General features: G+C 38.5%; 1 long non-coding RNA gene across 2 annotated transcripts in view; it reads right to left on the bottom strand.

Annotated features, from left to right (window-relative positions):
- The window catches only part of LOC136553996 (uncharacterized), a 129,588-nt gene that overhangs the window by 60,716 nt on the left and 51,533 nt on the right, over window positions 1-17,339 (bottom strand). Inside the window, exon 3 of one of the 2 annotated variants that reach the window (XR_010783265.1) lies at window positions 5,006-5,095. The exons of the other annotated variant lie outside the window; for it this stretch is intronic. This is a non-coding gene — a long non-coding RNA (uncharacterized lncRNA). The remainder of the gene's footprint in view (window positions 1-5,005; window positions 5,096-17,339) is intronic. 2 annotated transcript variants of the gene reach the window in all.

Here is a 17,339-nt window from a genome sequence, read left to right as displayed (position 1 = left end):
AGAGGAAAGAGTGAGTTAGAAACTGATCTTAATGCTGGTCTCAGTTGCTACTACAGACATATGCAAAACATCTGTCCACTGGAGTAGTTACCTTATCAAAAAAGCGAAGAACTATTAAAATTCTATTTATCCCCAACTCGTAAGAAAATTTAAGTGAGAAACCTTCTCCTCTGTCATAGTAAGACCTACTGGAACAATGTCTTGAATAAGCACACAGCAGGTAGGTGTGGTTTTTGCTGGTCTGTAGCCTCCTTGAATTAAAATTTTCTGAACCATTATGCATCCTAAATTAGCTGAAGCAATCAATTAAAAAGTGTCATTGTGATTCACTTCATTAGTAAAATAACACTATGCAGTAGGAGTTACAAAGCACATTCTGCCAGTGTGCTCTGAGTGCCCAGAGCCTAAATAGGTAAGTCATTTCTCCCTTGTACCTTTTCACAGTGAGTAAAGTATTGCTCTTAAAAAAAAAAAAATTATTAGAGTAGATACACACTTGACTTTTGTATTTTATTGGCATATGTTCAAGAGCCATGTCTTTCATTGCTGTGAAGTTAGCAGCTCCTACAACTATAGACTTGTGGCTTTGCTTATTAAGATTTCGTGGAACTGCAAAGTTTTTCCAGAAATGTCTGTCTTTGTGTTCATTGATTATGGTTTCCTTTGAGGTACCTCCACATTTTTATGTCCATTCCTTTAGTGTCTAGTCTTTCTCTCCATGTATTTACTTAGCTGTGGTCTCTGACATTTTTTCCTTATTCTGAAAACTGACTTCTCACCCTCACTAAGCAGCATTTTTATGTGTTTTAAAGCAAATTCAGGTGATGTTTAGGTTCCAGAATGTATAAATTGTGGAGTTCTTTCTTTTGCTTTCTGAATTCTAGCACAGACCAGTCTAGCAAAGACCAATTCTAGCAAAAAAACAGTCCTCTGTTTCTGACACTGTTGAAAAAACAACAGCAGCAAAGAGCTGTGTTACTCTTTCTATATTTACTTCCTGAACTGTTTGGGGGTTTGCATAGTGCCACAGTAGTACTGAAGGGCCTCAAGAAAAAGGTGGTTCTTGAATTAAAGAGCACATAAGTGACTGTGTCAGAAGTCCATTAAGGAATGTCAAAACATGTAACAGAAGCTGTAAAATGACATTACCATGAAAATTAATGTAAAGGCAGTGGCTGAAACCTCAATTCTGTTAGAAGTGTATCATCCCTGGCTACAATGAAGGCTGCAGTTCCCTTTTAAGGAGAACAGCATCGCTGAAGCAATGTGCTTGTAAAAATGCTAACGTGGTCCTTAAAATTATTCTAAACAGATACTTTTAGATAAGATATGGAAGCATTAAAGCTGTTGTGCATAACAGTGGTGAAGCTTTATCTAGAGTACTGATACAGTTCTGTTTACAAGAAAAGGACTAAATTATTTTAGCTTGTTTAGGTGAGCAGAGACAAACTTTAGAGGGACTATGCATGCTGCCTGAAATGTACATTCTTATGAGGACAGACATAAAGGAGAAGATAACTATTCAACCAGACAGCAGTAGATTATGGGTGAATGTGAAAACAGGACAAGCTGCAGGCCAGCAGAGATTCTCCAGCCAGCACAGCGGGCAGATTCTGCAACCATGTTGGCAGGACCTAACCCAGAGTACTGCTAGGATGAAGCTGGGTAAGTTTCTGAGGGTCATTGAAAGCATAATGCTGCACCAGCAGATGGAATTGCAACCCTAATTTAGAGAATGGGACAATAGGATGCCTTCCAAAATCTTTTCTTTGTTCCATATGTAAATTTTGCTCCCAGGAGCTCCAAATACGTCTCCGCACATCCCTTCTAGTTTTGCCCCAGCTTGTGCACAAGTCCTCCAGTGCATGAGGGGTGGTGAAACAAAGCACAAAAGCATTTGAGGAAAAAAAATTCCACTGATAAGCAACAAAGAATAGTATCAACAATTCCTAAATGGAGGAGTGAAATAAAAGTCAGTTTTTCCTAATTCTGTAAGCCACTGGGAAACAATGGTACTCAGCATATCACATAACTTTTCAGTATTTTGAAGATTTAACAGTTCCTAAATAAATAGATTATTTCTGTGGTTTACAGTTCAGTCCAGGCCTGCTGACATGAAAGACAGTGTTTTCATGGATGTCAGCAACACAGGAACAGGATGGTTTTCTAAGTGAATTATGTACCTAATGAATCAAGTGGTTTGTCCATATCATTCATTACAATTTTAAGCCAGATGCAATGTTTCATGCAAAAATATGATTTCTTCTCCTGTGATAAATCCCTCACATCTAAACCCTGAACATTTTCATGAAAAGCTTTGTAGTTTTGCTTTTAATCTTCAGGATTTCCATGGAGAAAAAAGATCTTGAATTCTTTCTTTGGTTTTCCCTATAATTTTCTTTTTGTCACTGAATATACTGCAAAAAATTTACTCAGGATCCTTCCTCAAAAAACCAAAGTGCCCCTCAAGCCCATTATCCTCTGATATCTATTTACATGAAATAAGTTATGTTATACAGAGTGCATTAGAGTTCTGCAAAAGAACATGTACTTTTCCTGTCCCCAGTTTTTGTACAAATGGAATGTCACTGTCATCATTCTTTAAGTGAACTTATAGAGCTCCACTGATTTTTGTGAGATACAGAAATCTCCTCATATAACATTAATAACTTCAAAGTAAGTTTGAAGTTTGGCAAAAGCAATTTTTGTGCTACACTGGCCCAACACACAGACTGGTTTGCAGACTTTGAACATATGCGCTGATGCCCCAGGCTTCCTCAGAAGACCCCAGGATACTTGTGCAGTTTTACTGCAGAAAACATTTTCTAGGATTTCTTAAGACTTAAAAAAAGTTTTTGTTGCGTCAGGTCTACCTACACAGATTCTCTTGATTTTGGCCTGTTGTGTCAGGTCCACCTACAATCCTTCTCTTGATTTTGAAATGCTCACTATGAATGGTGATACTATGAAGGACACCCCCTCAGACTTTCAACCATCTAAACACTCATTAGCCCAAGAAAAAGCATATCAATGATCAATGAGTAGTAAGAGAGACAGTCATTAGCATGAACATACATATATTTTATTAAATTGCTAAGTCAGGCCTTCAGTTACTTCTACCTGGACCACTGCATGCTTATAATGAGGAAATTTAACACCTATATGAAGGCCTAGATATGAAAAACTTGGTACAGTGAAGTTTTCTAGAAATTAAAAAACTGTGCTTGGAATTTTTGTTCATCTCTGCTAGTTACTAAGGGTTCTGGGGGCCAGTATCCATCAGGAAAAAGCCTTTGCAGAAGCAGGAGCAGAATAGCTGGGACACTGCTGCCATAGCTGTACCACTCTGAAATGGTTTCCTTTCTCATCCCAAAAGAAAAAGATCCTCCAGAAGAGAGCATGATCAAAGACACTAACCAAGAACTACAGCAGATATTTCCGGCCTGCTTGCCTCTTTCCAGAGATCACTGGCTCCTATTAGAATATTTGTTTCAAGCAGCACCAATATTTCAGCCTTCTACCCATCTAATGATTAATAAAGTTATACTAAGCACCCTGGGGGCAGTATTTGCTTATTGAAAAATGGTAAACCTTTACAATATCTGTAATAGCCTAAAGGCTGCAAGTAGGGCAGTAAATTTCTCTATACACATTCAAAGCAATAAAGACTATGTTCATGCAACAGTAATAAATAAGGGCCAAGGGGGAAAGATTATCTGAAAACCATAAGAAATATCTTTTAGAAGCTAGTAATTGTTGAAATTGTTCTTAAATTCTTTTGAAGATATAGTGTTTTTCAAACCAGTGTTTTCAGAAGTTTCCATTACTGCTGGATTAATGGCCTTTTTTACCTGGAATGATCTGTATTTTGTGCTTGGGAATTTTACAAAACTGACAGCACTTCCCATATGAATGGACAGAAGGACAGAACACTGTTTTTTGTGATGATCATGGTCATCTCAGCTGAGATGTCTCAAGGACAACACTGACTTAGCTCTCTAAACTACAGGTTTAGTATATGGAAGCCCTACAGCGCAGGAGCTATGCTACCATAAAGCAATATTTCCCCAGCAAGGTGTGAACAGCCTGATCAAGACATGGAAAACATAGGAGACCTCACACCTGAGGCAGTAAGGTTTTTCCCAGGAAACAATAAGGTTTGTTCTAATTTCCTCTTTCAGTATCTTTAAACTTCTTCCTTCCTAAGGAAGGAGACTGTCCATACCACTTATCTTCTGAGTTAGTGGAATTCGAGGAGTCCTGACCTCCTTGCAACATTAAGCTTCCTTCAGAAGTTGTTAGCTGCTCAAAGGCACTTTTCTGCATCTCTTTCACCTCTAAAATATGTTGCAGCTTAAACAGCCCCATATTCCCCATCTTTCCTGGACTTTCTTCAGCCTCCTCACACTACCCTTCACCATGTCCACCTTCAGATTTCCATGTCTCCAGGGTGTGGGCACCTCACATACCCAAGATTTTAACAAGCTTGTACTCTCTTCCCTGATGTTTCTTTACAGCTGTTCCTACTTTAAACTTACATAGCATTCCTTGATCTCCATCTGGATATTAAAACAACTCTACGGAATTATCTTCAACAGAGTTGTATACCTCATGAAAAGTAAAAGAGCAGACAGAAGTGATGCCTTACAAGCCCAGAAAATATTATTATATCACCTGCATAACCCACACGTTACCAGCCTTACTCACTAACTCACAAAATTACCACTAATTATGAGTTAAGCAAGAGTTGAGCTTCTAGAAGGCTTTTTTTTGTGGCTGCCTTTTGTAGCTGCACTTTCCCTCTCCCACAGAAACTTTCATTCTAATCAGCACAGAGCCACAAATAAAATCGATTCATACCAAGTCCCATGAAGAACAGTACATCAAAGTTCTTTTTAACAAACATAATAGTGAAATTCCATTTCTATGAGGAAAGAAAAAAAAACCATTGTTTTCTTGTCTGCGATAATTCCAGACTTACCACTTTGACTTTGGTTAGACTTACCTCCCGCTGTATTCTGAAGAGACAATTCATGCCAGCAATGAATCCCAGTATTCATAAGCACAGCAGGGTCCTTCAGGTTGAAAGACATTTCTGTAGATGTAAAACACACAACACTAACAAGGAAAACTCTGTGTATATAGCCAGCTACCAGCAGAGAGATTTAGATGCAAAACAATTTCTATTAACCTCAGTAAGCTCCTATAAGTTAAAAATTACCTACTTTCTCTCCTAAATATAGATTAAACTGGCATTTTTAGCAAAAGGCAGTCTACTTTCTGAATTTTTTAAAAACAACAGCAATTTTCCAAGGAAGAAGTCATCCTGACTCATATTGATTTCATCTGAGTAGACTGCTCTGTTCTGAAATTCCCCCTTCTTTTTCTTTTTCAGGAAAGCAAGGAGTTTGGTTCTAGGTTGATGGGACTAACCTCTCAACAGTGCATACATATACTGGGGATGGGCACCTTCCAGAAAGCAGCTTTAAAAAATTACCCCTCCTAACAGCATCCTGGTTTATAACACTGAGTGCTAGGTTCCTGACTGCAGTCTTGTTATTTAAAACACCTACAAGCAACAGTGAAGATGAATGACCATAAGCTTATGGGTTAACTAGAAAGTTATAATATCATTAATTAGAACAACAGAAATTTAAACTGTTGTGACTGCCATAATCTGTGATTGCAGTAGAGAAAGCCTTATGTCTCACTGTCAAATCGCAGCCTAACAGCTACATAAATAAGATAAAAATTATGACGGAAACTATTTATAAAGAATGTCCCTACAGAACATAGTTCAGAAATATAATAAACTACCACAAATATTATTAGAAGGTTTAAGTACATGTACATCTTTTAAAACTGAAGAATATACCTTAGAAATCCTTCCCACTCTTTAAGTTTAACTTGATGAGTTACAGGATTGTTTGCCCACAACTGAAAGAATGTAATTGACATTAAAAGAGATAAAGATGTGAACTGATTGTGAATAACAGCTTTATCAAAAATCAAAATGTAAGTGAGGAAAATAAGTTGCAGGGGTTCAGCAAAGGAAAGTAAGACAAACCTGTCTTGAAAAGCCTTTAAGAAGGAATAAGAGAAAAAATCTGTTACCTCTCTTCATTTTTTCTCATTATCCTATAAATCCAGCAGTGGAACTCTACTTACAAGAATCATCCAGAACAACAGCCATCACCTCTCCAAAGAGTTGGTGACATGTGAGAAGCAATGCTTACATTAATGAGTTTTAACAAAATGTTGGAATTATAAAATGTTTCCTTGAAATAGTCTGTTTATTGCTATTCCTCTATGCTCTACAGTATCTGGTCAAGCGTGGTCCTTCTACTGATTGACCCCTGAGAAGACACAATGGAACCCACTAGGAACCCACTAGATTCATATATATCTTACTGGTGATTTAAAAACAAGATGATAAAAATGACAAGAAATTAAGGATGAAAACCAAAGTAGAGAAGGAAGTTTTCTATTTTAGGCTCAGCTCAACCCCCAGGAAAAAAAAAATTGGCCACAGGAACTTCACATTTCTATTTCCTAGAAGTCTTGCACGGTAGCACTTAGTTTAAAGCACGTGACTCTGTACAGCACAATTCAAACAGCACAAAACACTGACACTGAGAGCTAGCTTGCCATTCAGAAGACACATGCCAAAACCTCATAGTTAATTTCTTGACATTCTTTTCCTTGTCTGCAAGAAGTATTGTGTTTATATGTTGCATTTTTATTAAAGTGGGTTTGCAAACCCACAGAGAATAGAAGAAGTAGCAAGGAGTGCAGTTTCAGTAACAAACCAGACACATCCAGGATACAGGGTTAATCTAAGAGACAATCTGTAAACGAAATTGTATTCATATTAATTCAGGAAAAGGTAATGAACGATTGTACTGTTTCAAATGAAAATTAGTGATCTCTCAAGTAGAAAAATATTCTGCAAATCCTATGTCATACATTTTTAGGACATCTGGAGATTCTTTGTTCTTTGCAATTCCCACTTCTCTCTTAAAGACATTATTAAAGTGTCAAATAAAAATTTCTGGCAAGCCCTAAGTATTTCATAACAGATTGTATTATCATAAATGATAATATCTTGCTGGGGTGTGAGAAGATGAAAAACAATATATGGAAAAACATTCAAATGAGAAAAATCAATACAAAGTGAAATAAAAATAGGAAAATTACTCTCTTTGCTCATTTGTAAATCCAGACAAGTTCACATTGCTCAGAGGAAATGGCAGGAGCCTCCTTGTGCGGAACAAAGCACCAAAGAATTCCCTCAGAGGAAGGAACAATCATGAACTGAAACGAAGATAAACAGATGCCCAAGAGAAAAAAAGTCCAGACCTCAGTTTTTGTTAACTTTTATGGCAACACCCAAAACATGAGCATTCATTACTTGGAATAAAAAAAAAATAAAATTAAAATTAAAAAATAAAAATGAAGCTGCCAATCAGTTTCCCAGATTTCGTAAGGTTTTCAAATAGTTGATATGTTTCCGCTGCTATGTTTCACTCACTGGTCCTTTAAATCATTTCGACACCAGCATGACTCTATTGAAACCAGCAGGGTTGCGACATAACAGAGCAGAGAATTAGGCCCACTAGTGTGATTTCTGGTTGCTAGACTGAAGGAAAAACAACTTTGAGCTTCACATAAGTTCTTTTAATCACTACATGGGTTGAACTAATCCAAGAGACATTAGGCAATTACCGTACTTGGAGGACATCAAGTGAACTGAACTTCTTTTTTTTTCCAGCCTGGGACACTACTGAACTAGCACAACAAATAGTCTGGGCATCGTAAATCTCTGAAGACTCTTGTAATGCTACAGATGTTACTAGCAAATTAATTAGCAGAATTAGCAGAATTTATTAGCAGAATGAGAAGTCAGGATGAACCAGTGGAAGTTCAGGAAGAAGTTCAGGGTCAACTCATCGTGCCTCCCTTTCACCAGCAAATTTCAACCATTTTGTGAGGCCAGTAACTTGTGTGTGATTAAAGCATTTGCTGTGTTTCAGTTTGAGCATATTTTCCCAAATGATAAACAGATCTGAAGGCTTTGAAATAAATTCACTATTTCCCCAGTGGTTAACTTCATGTTTTAAATAATTATTTTCTTTTAAAAGATTATAAAAATAAAGGCTTTCCAAGTACATCAGTATGCAGAGCAAAGATATATCTGGAAAACATGTCACATCACAGATGACTGTTGCATCTGCCATTAATAGGAAGTCAAGCCAGTAACATCTAGAAAACTTAACAAATGGCTTTTACTCTTAGCAAACACTGTTCTGATGGAGGTGGGGCTCAAGACATCTTCTCAGAACAGGACCAGGAGGCTTCCAGAACTGCAACAGCAAAAAATCCCTATTCTACTACATTCTCTGAAGAAGCATCTCACTTCCAGGCAAGGTAGCTCTCTGCAGCTGCTTGGGCTTCATGTCACTAAACAGTAACTTGCAGTTCCCAGAATTAAGTCATTTGCTACAGCTGCTAACAGCCATTTGCAGGAATAGCCTGGGAGATCCCCAGCTTTTAAATTTTTATGTAGAGGTCGTATCTTTATGTTGCTTGACTCCTAAAAATGAGAATTGACTCTTCTATTTAACTCACTATCTCTCTAAAGACACTAAGTCAGTCCCAATGACAATAGACTTCTGTGCTTTTTCCTTTTTCCAGGCACTCTGTCTTCAGATATCAGAAAGTGTGCTTGAAGATACTGAAATTATTCAACTAGCACTGCATATGCATTTCCAGTGCCCTGTAAGTCATTTGAAGAAGCTGGGGTATCTCTTTTTCTCTAGAATAGACACTGTAAAGTGTTTACCTGTTTGACAAACCTGTTTACAGTTCATAAACTCCATTGTAGGGAAGTTGGACTGTTAACAAAGACTATGTGATACAAAGACAGGAGATGATCACTCTCCACAATTGATCTGAACACTCACAGAACAAAGAGAGGTTTCTCTTCTTCAGTTTGTACTTAATTATTGTGTAAAGCAATATCACAATATCCTTTGCATTACCACAAAACTCACTGGAGACTCACTGTTTCTACAAGCAGATCTGAGAATTTGTGGCTATGGGGATGGTGACAAGTGGCTGAATGAGACTCAAATCTCTAAACTACATAGCAACCCCCACTCCCCACATTCTGGTAATAGTCATAATGCCACTATGCTCAGTTTTGACTAAACACTCTCTGTGAGGCTATATAAAAGATAGTCTAAGGTTTTGCCAGGATTAAAGCAAACATTTGGAAAAAGGTTTTAAGTAACCAACTCACATGGCCTTTTGTAGGGACCACGTTAATTTTAAGTCCCACAAAAGAAGTTCAGCCTCAAATTTGCCATGTCTACCTTGTTGAATGTTGTGCCCAGGCTAGGGACAGTGCCCAGGCAGAAAGGGACCTGGGGGTTCTGGTTACAGCTGGCTGAACATGAGCCAGCAGTGTGCTCTGGGGGCCAAGAAGGCCAATGGCTCCTGGCCTGTATCAGGAATAGTGTGGTCAGCAGGAGCAGGGAGGTCATCCTTCCCCTGTACTTGGCACTGGTGAGGCCACACCTTGAGTGCTATGTCCAGTTCTGGCCTCTCGGTTTGGGAAGGATGTTGAGATGCTGGAGCACATCCAGAGGAGGCAACGAGGCTGGTGAGGAGCTTGGGACACAAGGGCTGTGAGGAATGACTGACACCCCCTCTGAGGGGGTGTTTAGCCTGGAGAAAAGGACACTCAGGGGTGACCTTATCGCTCTCTACAACTCCCTGAAAGGTGGCTGTGGTCAGTGGGGGTTGGTCTCTTTCTCCAAGCAGCAACTGACAGAACTAGAGGAAACAGTCTTGAGCTGTGCCAAAAGAAATATAGGTTGGATATTAGGAAAAAGTTTTTTACAGAAAGGGTGATAAAGTAGTGGAATGGTCTGCCTGGGAAGGTGGTGGAGTCACCATCCCTGGATGTGTTTAAAAAAAGATTGAATATGACACTCAGTGCCACAGTCTAGTTGAGGTGTGAGGGCATAGGTTGGACTCAATGAGCTTGAAGGTCTCTTCCAACCAAGTGATACTGTGATTCTGTGTGATTCTGTGATTCTGGGTTTAGGAAGGTCTAGAGAAAAAAATTGCCCCCAAAAACCAGCTTAGATAATACTGGTATTTCACAGGTCATTACAATGCAAGTGAATGTGGCCACATTGGTACTTCTGACCAAGAAGTGTGAGAAGACAGAAGACACAAATCTCCTACTGAAACAGATTTAAAAGCTGGGCCCTGGCTTGTTACTTTCTGAGAAAAATCCCACACAGACAGCCACTGTGGGCTCCTCCTGTGAGTAAAGGATGGACCCAGAAGTGGCTGCCCAGACAGGGCACCTTAATATTTGATAGATCTGGTAATAGAGAAGGCCTTTAGGATCTTTTCCTGCTCTCCTCCTGACATTCAGCTATGGAAATAGCTGTAGTTGGGAAGGAGAGGCTCTGTTTCCTGGAAGATGGCTAATCATAGTGTTTTTTGGAAGCCAGTTATAAAGGAACTGATGAAATTGTTAAACTATGCTAAGGATCCTTTCATATTTTTGAAAGCTGAGAAGCTTTTGGGTTCAGTATGGCTTGGGTGACGTTTGTTGGGGCAGAAAATGGGTAACAGTAGAAGCTTGCTGGGTTTGCAGCCTCAGGAGGACTGCCACCTGGGAAGGAAGCAAGGCCAGCTCAGCCCCTCCCTGCCTTGAAGAGCAGAGACCAAATGCCTTACTGACTTTCTGACACAGTCCTTCATGCTCAGCTCCCAGTGCCATTTCTAGTCCAAAATTTGGATCTGAGTCATAGAATCACAGAATGGCTGAGGTTGGAAAGGACCTTTGGGAATCATTTAGTCCAAAGCACTAGTACACACAGCTGTTTGTCCAACACCATGTCCAGATGGCTTCCAGGGACAAAGATTCCACAGCCTCTCTGGAAACTGGTGTGAATGCTTGGTCAACCTCTCGGTGAAAAAGTGTTTCTTGATATTCAGAGGGAATCCTGAGTTTTCATTTGTACCCATTGCTTCTGGTCCTGTCACCAGGCATCCCTGAAAAGAGCCTGTCCCCATCCTTTTTACATCCTCCCTTCAGGTATTTATTAATATGCATTGATGCAATCACACTGAGCCTTCTCTTCTCCGTGCTGAATCCCAGTTCTCAGTCTCTCCTCAAATGACAAGTGTATCAGTCCCCTCATCGTCTCTTTGAGCCTTTTCTGGGGTCTCTGCAGTACATACCTTTCTGCCCTTGATGGGGGAGCCCAGAAATGGACCCAGCACTTCAGATGTATCTCAGCAGCATTGGGTAGAGGGGAAGGATCACCTCTTTGACCAGCCAGTGGCACTCCTCCTAATGAAGGGTAAGGGAGGAAATGCCAAGGGGCCTTATCTTCAAATACAGAGAAAAACCGATGTGCACATCATTGTTCAAAACTCCTCCAGATTCTTCCTGCACATTTCAGTACATGTCTTGTCAATATATCTAACAAAAGATTGCAGTCAAGAGCCTGAATTTCACAAAGCCAGGGCATCTTTTGTGTTCAAAGGACAATTCTCACTCTGCAAAATTAACAACTTGAATTTACTTTACTGGTGAGTCATATGGCTGATAGCATCACTGCCCCAGTAATGTCAACCTACAGCTCAGTTTCAATTCAGAATGCCTTTGTGCAATTCTTTTTTTAAAAAATCTGAAGAACAGAAAAAGATTGGAAGTTACATGAGAAAAATTAATAATAATTATGGAAACAATCTTCCTCACGGAAGTCTTAAAGAGTGCTTGCTCTTTGTTGGACCCAGCTGATGAATTGGAAATGTTGCATAATTTTTCTATCTCTCAACACTTCTGGAAAAGAAATTGCATTTAAACACCCTTCTAAAATTCAGGATTATATTGCAAACCTTTGCCTGCTATTATCATTGTATACCATCTGAGGATGCTTTATTTTTACTGAGGGCCCTGTACATAATCATCATAATGTAATCCACAGAACTACCTAAAGGATGTTTTTATCTTTGCCCCTTAAATAACAGTAGAAGATTAGTGGCTAATCTAATTTGAGTGAAATCAATACTCGTTCACTTACAAATGAGTCTGTAAGGGTTTTGTGGGTTTTCAGTCAATGAAGGCCTTGAAATTGGAAAAACCTGATAAAGAGAGGGGCCTCAGGTCCTTGTTACCAGCATTGGCAGAAAAGGCCCCTGTGATGACCATTAAAAAAAGTAAGGAAAAGCAGGAAGAAAAAGTGAAAGATACTTTAAAGCTTTAATACTTTTGGAAATTAGGTGCTCAACTTTGGATGGATCAACATGCCTAAAGTTTCTGGATTTAGAAATTCCATGTCTTTGGAGATCAGCATCTTATATCAGTTTTCTAACTAAAAATGAGCTCAGATTGCAATCTCAAAAAGAAACAAATTTCTAGAAGGCTGCTAGCCAGGTGAATGTGTTTGTACTGGTTCCTGTGATATATGTTTCCTTTTTTTCCAAAGATTAGAAAGAAACCACAGACAGATTGTGGCATGTGTAGTATCAGTTCACAGCAGGACCTAAAGATGAAAATCTCTAGAGTCAGAGTTCATGAGGAGCTCGAAGAATCCTTCCAGGTGTTTTCATGGAAATTGATATAATGGAGCACAGAGATGAAAGAGCAAATATATATTATTTTAAATCACAGCTTCAGGGCTTAAAGCTAAGCTCAGCAGGTACTAGGAGACCCAGCATGGATTTCAAAGCAAATGTACATCTAAAGAAAGCAATTTTTCATTAGAGTCATATTTTACACTTAATTTGCTTTTTTTTCTTTCTTTTTGCTCACAGTTTTCTCTTCCTATACTATTGAGAAATATTCTTATGCTACTTCTTGTAAAAAAAAATCAGAAAATGAGAAATGTGTTTCTGCTTGTGCTTGTGGCCTTTTCATTTATTGTTTCCTGACTATATGCAGGATTCAGCCACAATTCAGTGTACAACTAGGCAAGCCAACAGCTCACAGGTGGCATTTACAAAGGTAATAGTTATGTAACAGTAAAAATTAATGCAAAATTTGCTATGACAGATGAGTGGTTTGAAAAAAGAGAGTGAAGAGACAAGTCCCTTTTACATCTAAAACCTGTTTCACTAAAGAAAACAGCATTGTGAATGCACCAGTTCAGCGGTGACAAAAAGACAAGACTTCTGTCATATTCTGATAGCCATATATACAAAAATAATGCATTCATCTGGATTTTTGTGAGAATATGTAATAGCTTTTACATAATGGCCTCTTCCCTACTATCTTAAAAAGGCAAGTGCAATCTGTGAACCACTTGCACCACTTCTCACACTTCTATACAAAAAGCCAAATATATTTGTACAAAATTCTCCAGAAGCACAGCATGAGTTTTACATTATTAGAGAGGCGACCATCATGTTTGGGTGGTTAAGCTCTTGTGTGTGTGCAGGCAAAGACTTTATAGACAAGTATCTGGAAAAATGTAATTATGGTTAAATTTGATTTCAGAGAGCAATTTATTGATATTTTTGGAAAACCCACTCCATGTCTTAGATCACTGTAAAGACTTCCAAGATGCTTGTTGGTTTTCATAAAGATGGATAGCATCTGTATGTATTGATATGATATTATCTGTTTGTATTACAAACCTTTGTATTACACAGAGGACACATACAGTCTCTAGCATTGCTTACAAATAAATTTACAAAGTAGATTAAAAAAAAATTCTTTCTTCTTTAAAAAGGGAACAAATGACATTAATTTCACCTGATTAGCTTAATGTGGTCCAGTCCTTTGTTCGGTTATGAGCAAAACTACTTTACAACAGTTCCCTGGAATTTATAGATTTTTCCACTCACAGGTAAACTGTTTTAAAGTTGTTATAAAAACCATTAAATAATTAGGAATTGAATTACCAAGAGAAAAAATTCTTTGAAAACACATTGAGGACAGAAATCATGATTTTATTGGACTCCTCCCAGGGTTTCTGCTACCCTGGATGCCAGAACTACAGCCACAGAAAGAGTAATATCAGGAAACATCAGCTTTGCAACAGGGAACACAGAGCAGTTCTTTCCAATTCCAGTTTTATATGAGTACTGAAAGAGGGAATTTTTATTCGTGAGCAGGACTCAACAAGGAAATAAATTCTTGTACTCTAATAAAATTTCAAGGGTACTTCCACTGCCATATTCTGCTTCAGATAATTGCAAAGCTATGATATATGTAAAAGAGTACATGGATATAAGCAGAGAAATCTATATAAACAATATCAGCAAACAAATGTACAGAAACACGTTGATTGCCCCCAGATGGATAGTAACTTTTTTGTGACAAACCACAATCCTGCACACTGATTATCAAATGCATCTAGGTACCAGGTAAATTCCATATAGGAGTATGAGAGAAATTGTAAAATAAAAGTGGAATGCATGCTTTACTTCTATGAGCAATAGAGATAGTGGCATTTTGGATGATAGGCAGTGAGACAGAGCTTGAGAAGAAAGGAAAATAGAAGAGGGGAAAATATTAAAGTGGTTTGGTTTAGGTTCAGAAAGAAACCAAGAAATCAAAAACAAATATAAAAGCATGAACTAGATATTTATTACCATTATTATTCCATACTACAATGGTACATGTTTCTTAAAATCTTTCAATGATTCTAAAGTATTAATGGTCTTTCAGGAACTAATAAAGGTGAATGGCAAGGCCATTGGACAGAAAATTGAATTGCACAGGTGTTGTGGGACTGATCAAAGGTCAGGCAATGAAATGGTGACATGTGGAAATTAAAGCCCGAAGTTTCCATTCCAGCACCCTCATCTCACTACTATACTTCATATAAAGTTTCTTTTCTTCTCAGGGACATGCTGGAAGAAGGTGAAAAATGTAATAGAGCAAAGCAGTACAGTCTGTTCAGGTATTTTAAGTAATATTTTTTCATCTCACCATTTTTTAGGAAGATTGAGTAAAATTGCCTGTACAAATATTCTTGCTTCAATGTCAAATGGACAGCTACAACCATGGATCCTTTAGACATGCAATTAATATGATCAACCAAAGTAGAATCTACCAAAATCAGAGGTATCAAAAAAAAAAGACTGAACTTTTCTTCCCCTTGTAAAACTACCTTCAATACATATGCACATAAACTTAGATACACATTTAGATAGAAATATATCTAGTTTTTAATTCAACATTAGTTAAATTATTCTCTGTCTCCACTAAGCATGTCTCACTGGGCACCCTCCCACTGATTGCGTCTATTGTCCTGAGCTGAACATAAAAAACAAGACCAAGTTAGTCACACAAACCAAGGCTACCATGTGCCATGTAACATGAGCACCACTGCAGCCACACTTAACACAACAAACAAGCTCTGCTGAAATGTAGTGCTGAGCAATGCAACCACATTAACCATTTCTGCTGACTGCTGCTGGCTGGGAGCACTGGACCACAGAGCTATCCCATGAGTCTGTGAGCAAGAGAAGCTGCATTCACGCACTGAGAACAGTGGATTTCTGTAGCTAGCAGGAAGAGAGTTGGTGCTGAGGGTCAGGAATAAAAACCTCAAAATGTGCCATATATCTTGGAGGTTTACAGAATCATCAAAACTTTTTTCATTATTAAGTGAGCCAGATCAGTCCCTGATTGCCTGTGGTTTGTCTGTCATCATTTTCACATGTGCCATGATTACTCTGTAAATAGTTGCCCGTCTGAAAAACTAACCCCTTTATTTGGGGGCAAGCTGAAGCCACATACTATAAAAGCACAGGGAACAAACAGAATCAGTTTTCATCCTTCCAATAAAAAGCCTAAATGGCCTTCCCCTCTTGAACTGTTCACGTAAAATAGCGGGCACAAGGCACTGTCAATTGCATGTTGCCAGGGAAATCTCCAGAAATTTCTTCCAGTTTATCAAAGACCTTTTTTTCCTGTGCTAACCTATATCTGAACTCACATTAAAAAAATTAAAAAGGTTAATTATCATCAAGACTAACACTACACTGTGTTAAATTTAAACACTCAATGCCTGCTGGATCCCCATTAGAAGATATGCCACGGTTGTAACAGATAATATTGACTGCAATTTCCACACCCATGACTGTGGCTGAATCTAATTTGCTGTGTGCTTTTACAGCTATAAGCTGTCAAATTGTAGTGAGACTTACTGGCATATCCATCAGGTGTATCATGAGCAGTCTTGCATTCAGCCACCAGTAGTATGTGTTACTATACTTCATAATCTCAATTTACTGTGACCTATTGGTATTTAAATAGGTCTTGGATGTGTAGTTATAATGCTTAACTGCCTTCATAAAGTGTTTGAAGGTCTACAAAAGGAAAGGCTGTATGTCTCCAGGACTGCTCTGCACAAGCAAAAGGCCCATTGTATGGTCACTCGTGATTGCAATGGATAATTTCTGTGACTCAAAGCACTTCTGGGACTTCCTCACGCTGCTGAAGAAATATAATCTTTTCTAGTAGTTTCAACAGGTAATCTGTGGGTCATGTTACTAAAAGGTAGTGCAAAGTGGGGGTGGAGAGCTTAGCCACAGTCCTAGATTTTTAGAATAAGAAGCTAATGCTGTAAAACCATGCTTCAGAAATCAGCAATGGATAGCCAGCCAAATTCTGAGCTCACTGATATTCCAAGTAACTCCAGTGAAGTAATGAATTTATACTTGTCCCAGCAAATGAGATCAGCAATAGGCCCTCTCTCAACAGAGCAGACCTCAGCTAGTGTTATTGTCACAGCATTGTAAAAATTACCAGTGTAGTTTATGTTCTGACTGTCTGTAGTTTGAGTTACAATGACAGTGTGCTTCAATTCTTTACCACCCAAGTAATTTAGATGATCAAGATAAACTATGGATCCTCTCATACTTGTCTTTATTGATCCGAAAGGTGCAATCCAAATTTAGAATGGTGAGTGGGAATCAGTGGCATATTCCTATCAGTGACATTGCCACTGATGTCACTGCTAGGAATACACGTGGTATGACACAAACTCTTAGCTCAGCAAAGAACTGTTTCTTATAAACACTCCCTTCCCTCAGCTGGATTTTCGAGTTGCAAAGATGGAGCTTCACACAATCAGGAATATTTACTGTGGTTTGTCATCTCTGCAAGCTTACAGAAAAGGTGTTCTGCTTCAAAAAAAAATATTTATTTTGGTTACTTGGATTACTGCCTGGACAGGAAATGATAAAGCAGATGTCAAGGAGCCAGATGAGTAATAGAATAATTTCGAAGAGTGATCTGAGCTGCTAAGAAGATGACACTTGAGAGGTCAGAGGCACAAAACATTCTCCACTTT

The sequence above is a fragment of the Molothrus aeneus genome, chromosome 3 (genome assembly GCF_037042795.1).
Source record: "Molothrus aeneus isolate 106 chromosome 3, BPBGC_Maene_1.0, whole genome shotgun sequence".
Classification (NCBI taxonomy): domain Eukaryota; kingdom Metazoa; phylum Chordata; class Aves; order Passeriformes; family Icteridae; genus Molothrus; species Molothrus aeneus.
The sequence above is the reverse complement of the archived record's forward strand: the minus strand, read 5'-3'. Positions and strand labels throughout refer to the sequence as shown.